This window comes from Octopus sinensis, linkage group LG4 (assembly GCF_006345805.1).
Source record: "Octopus sinensis linkage group LG4, ASM634580v1, whole genome shotgun sequence".
Taxonomy (NCBI): domain Eukaryota; kingdom Metazoa; phylum Mollusca; class Cephalopoda; order Octopoda; family Octopodidae; genus Octopus; species Octopus sinensis.
In genome coordinates this window covers 344,860-350,317 of record NC_043000.1, presented here as the reverse complement: position 1 = coordinate 350,317, position 5,458 = coordinate 344,860, and the positions used below count along the sequence as shown (strand labels likewise).

The following is a 5,458-nucleotide window of genomic DNA, read 5'->3' as shown; positions in this document are numbered from 1 at the left end:
AGTGATTGCAACAAATAAAAGATAAACGATATTGAAGAACATGTCAAAGGTCATTGCAATGAGACAGAGAGAATAGGAGATAGGGTTAGGTTGCAATACATTAAGTGAAGAAGAACGACTTCTGAAGTTGTTTCCTTCAGTTGATAAGAAGTTAAGAATTCAGAGGAAATTTAGATATCATATTTAGCAGGTCGAGGACTTATTTAGTTTGAAAGAAGTTTCTTCACAGCCTTTGCCTTCAGAGCGCAAAAGGTCCAAAAGAGAAATCTGAAAGGAACCCATTTCGGTGCAGAAACATTCGACCAAACTGTATCTCTTCCTAGGGACATTATTAATCGACCGTGCAAAGATGACAGAAAAAAGTGTGGAGACGCCGTCGCCGGGTCGGCTACCTGGACTCCGTCCTCTATGTCCAAAAAGTTTATTTGTATCCATTAGTGAAGACTTTATTCTCAAGGCTATTTTTGGCCTACATTCGACACGAAGAGTCATGCAAATTGATTTACCCTTTTACTCTCTCTTTTACTCGTTTCAGTCATTTGACTGTGGCCATGCTGGAGCATCGCCTGTAGTCGAGTAAATCGATTCCAGAGCTTACTCTTTGTAAGCCTAATACTTATTCTATCGGTCTCTATTGCCGAACCGCTATGTTACGGAGACGTAAACACAAAACCATTGATTGTCAAGCGATGTTGGCGGGACAAACACACACACACACACACACACACATATATATATATGCATATATTCGACGGGCTTCTTTCAGTTTCCGTCAACCAAAACCACTCACAAGGGTTTGATCGGCCCGAGGCTATAGTAGAAGACACTTGCCCACGGTGCCACGCAGTGGGATTGAACGCGGAACCATGTGGCTGGTAAGCAAGCTACTTACCACACAGCCACTCCTACGCCTATAAATGTGTGACGCTTACAGTACCTAGGTTTCCCAAGCGGTCACCTAAGTACTAACTAGGCTCGACGTTGGTTAACTTCGATGATCGGACGAGAACCGATGCTTTCAACGTGATATGGCCGTATATTTTATCTTTTCTTTTGCCCATTTCAGTTATTTGACTGCGGCCATGCTGGGGCATCCTCTTGACGGGTTTTAGTCGAACAAATCGACCCCAATACTTATTCTTTTAAGCCTAGTACTTACATTGTCTTCTCTTATACCCCAACCGGTTGTCAATCGGTGGTGGGGGACAAACACAGGCACAAAGACACACACCACACACACACACACACACACACACACATATACATACACACAAATACACACATACACTCACACACGCTCACACACATATATATATATATGTATATATATATATATGTGTATGTGTGTGCGTGTGTATCTTTGTATGTATGTAAACATACGATGCGCTTCTTTCAGTTTCCGTCTACGAAATCCACTTACAAGACATTGGCCTGGCTGAGACTACAGTAGAAGATAGATGCCGAAGGTGCCACGCAGTAGGACTGAACCCGGAATCAAATGGTTGGGAAGCAAGCTTCTTACCACACAGCTACGCCTGAAAAAAAAAATTCTTATCTGTCTTAAGCCGAAATTTACTGGGGTCGTCGTTCAAAGATATACAAGTGGAAAATATAAATAAAACAATAATTTCACGAGAAACATCTTAATATAGAAATACATAAAGAAAAGAAAATTGGTTACCATGAAATTTCTCGTAAAAACTTCTGCAGGTCTTGTATTTACACTTAACAGCAAGACAATTATTCTTCCTTCGCTGTAAACAGAATGTTTTTTCAAATCCCATGAGTATTATTGAAGAAATAACAGCGACGAGAACGGTGACAATAACAATAACAACAATATTTTACTGCTACTACTAATATGGCTAAGTAATAATGAGATGAATGACAAAAATATAAAAGAAAAAAACAATAATATATTAGAGAAAAAGAAGCAAAAAAATGAAAAACCGAGACAATCCTTCATATTGACCTTATTTGAAAAGAAATATTCCAAGAGAATAGTGAAAATCTTCTCTGGGGAAAGAGAAGAACGATGTTTGCAAAGTATAAACGCACCCTCGCAAAGACACACACACGCACACACACATACACATTCGAAAGCATGCATGAACACACACACACGAACACAGACACACGAGCGCACATGCAAGCACGCGCGTACACAGCCACATGAGTACATGTATGTGCGTGTAGACAGATATAGACACACAGTTAGACAGACAGACAGATAAATAAATGCACTTGTATATATGTATACATATATATATATATATATATATATATATATATACACACACACACACACACACACATATATATATATATAATATATACACACACACACACATATAATATATATATATATATATATACGTGTGTGTATACGTGAGTCTATGTATATATATGTGGCTATATATATATATATTATATATATATATATATATATATACATATGTGTATGTATGTGTATATGTAGGTAGGTAGGTATGTGTGAGGGCGCGTGGCTTAGTGTTAGGGCATTCGGCTCATGATCGTAAGGTTGTGAGTTCGATTCCCGGCGACGCGTTGTGTCCTTGAGCAAGACCTTATTTCACGTTGCTCCAGTCCACTCAGCTGGCAAAAATGAGTTGTATTTCAAAGGTCAGCCTTGTCACTCTCTGTGTCACGCTGATTATCCCCGAGAACTACGTTAAGGGTACACGTGTCTGTGGAATGCTCAGCCATTTGCACGTTAATTTCACGAGCAAGTGTTCGTTGATCGTATCAGTGGGACCCTCGTCGTCGTAACGGCGGAGTCTTTTTTAGGTAGGTATGTACATATGTATGTATGTATGCATGCATGCATTCATGTATGTATTCATGTATGTATGTATGTATGTATGTATGTATGTATGCATGCATGCATGTACATTTACTTTTGGCTGCATCTTTCATATTATACAGTCAGCAATTTGGCTAGGTAACTGACTGTAAAGCGAGCAGACGATACCTCCACTATTATTCCAGTTTATCCTCTCAGTTCACGTACTTATCATACACATTTATACTATACATATGGAGTAAAGTTTTCATATATATAATATAGATTTTTCTGCTCCTGACAGAAATTCTTGTCGATTACATCAACACTAGTGCTAAAACTGTACTTATTTGATCGACTCTCAAATGTTGAACGACAAAGTCAACCTCGGTGGAATATGAACTCTACGTAAGTCGGAAGTAATTTGTCTACGCACTTTGTCCAGTGTACCGATTCTACCAGCTCGCCGCCCCATATTTTTTTTTTTATTTGTACTTGTTTCAGTCATTTAACTGCGGCCATGCTGGAGCACCGCCTTTAGAGTGGTGAAAGAGTACAGCAGGGATCACCACCATCCCCTGCCGGAGCCTCGTGGAGCTTTTAGGTGTTTTCGCTCAATAAACACACACAACGCCCGGTCTGGGAATCGAAACCGCGATCCTCCGACCGCAAGTCTGCTGCCCTAACCACTGGGCCATTGATCGTATTTTAGCACAAATCCAGCAATTTTCATGGGTTGGGAACTCAATTACATGTATTTCAGTCCTCAACTGGTTCTTAGTTCATGGATCCGACAAGGAAGAAAGGCAAAGCCAACTTAAGTGGAAAGTGGACTCAGAGTGGGCAGATAGGCGTGGAGTGGCTGTATCGTAAGTAGCATGCTTACGAACCACATTGTTCCGGGTTCAATCCCACTGCGTGGCATCTTGGGCCGGTGTCTTCTACTATAGCCTCAGGCCGACCAAAGCCTTGTGAGTGGATTTGGTAGACGGAAACTGAAAGAAGCCCGTCCTATATATGTATATATGTATGTGTGTGTATATGTTTGTGTGTCTGTGTTTGTCCCCCCAACATCGCTTGACATCCGATGCTGGTGTGTTTACGTCCCCGTAACTTAGCGGCTCGGCAAGAGAGACCGATAGAATAAGTACTAGGCTTCAAAAAAAAAGTCCTGTGGTCGATTTGCTCGACTAAAAAGCGGTGCTCCAGCATGGCCACAGTCAAATGACTGAAACAAGTAAAAGAGGGACTAAAAGAATATAGGCGAAATGCCTCTGAGCATTTAACTCAGCTTACTAACGGTTCTACCTGCTCACCATGTTTGCAATTAGAAAGCGAAAGATAACACTTCGAGCGTTGTTTAATATCTAAAGATAATAAGCAAAGGGTATTACGCCAATAATATTTCAACCCAGAATATTTGCTAAAACTTTAAAGGCTGAAGTGAGGGCCACAGAAATATATGGCTGATATATCGCCTTATATATATATATATATATATATATATAGTGTAATAAATAAAATATATGCATACATACAAACATATATGTACATACCTACATCTACATGTTTATATACATGCATATATAAATATATATACGTACAGGACACCACAAAAAGACGTAGAACTCAACAGAAACGAAAACGGAAAAGCCATTTTTTTACAACAGGAAGACAGAGACGTAGAACAGGACGAGAACGAAAACGGGAACAACATTATTTACAACAGAAAAACAACGTACAGGACATACTACACAAGGAAAATTCCCTTCATCAGCTGTCACTAGTAGACTTAGCGTGTTTCGAAGGCAAGACAGGACACGACTCGTCAATACTAGGGCTTCCTGCGAGAGAATTAAAATAAAATAACCTCGCAGAGGGGTAAAACAAGCAAGAAAAAATGTAACACAAACGGGACGTAACAATAGAATTGCACAATAAAATACAAGATAAAAATACATGTACAAGAAAATACAAAACGAGAAATAAAATACAATACGAGAAATCAAAAAAAAAAGCAAGAAAACAAACGGGAAAAACAAACGATAGGCCTTTGTTCTGGCTGGGACGGAAGAGGAACTGGCGGGCGCATGGAAACATGACCTTACGGCCTGAAAGCAACGTGCAAAAGGATTAGCAGTGACGAAAGTGAGGAGGAGTGAGAGAGAGAGATAGATAGATAAAGGAAGACACGCAGCTGAGAGAGAGATGAGGAAGAGGGAGAGAGAGAGAGGGGAATGTAAAGCAAAGGGAGAGAATTTCGCGTCTTAATTATATTATAAAACAATACTGGAAGGATAAGAAACGGAACGAAGCGAAGAATCGAACGAACCCGACGCGAAGCGCTGTCAGACAATAGTGTAATAAATAAAATATATGCATACATACAAACATATATGTACGTACCTACATCTACATGTATATATACATGCATATATAAATATATATAGGTACAGGACACCACAAAAGGACGTAGAACTCAACAGAAACGAAAACGGGAAAGCCATTTTTTTACAACAGAAAACAGAGACGTGGAACAGGACGAGAACGAAAATAAAACCTTCGAACAGAGACGATCAGTGGCGACACCTGCTGGGTCGACTACGCTACATTGACAAAGGGCAAATACCCTGAAACGCGTCTGTAGCTGTCTGA

The 5,458-nt window shown here is 39.9% G+C and overlaps 1 pseudogene; it reads right to left on the bottom strand.

Moving 5' to 3' along the window:
- Window positions 1-925: 925 nt before the first annotated feature.
- Window positions 926-1,040, bottom strand: LOC115211276 (annotated as a pseudogene).
- Between the last annotated feature and the right edge of the window lie 4,418 nt (window positions 1,041-5,458).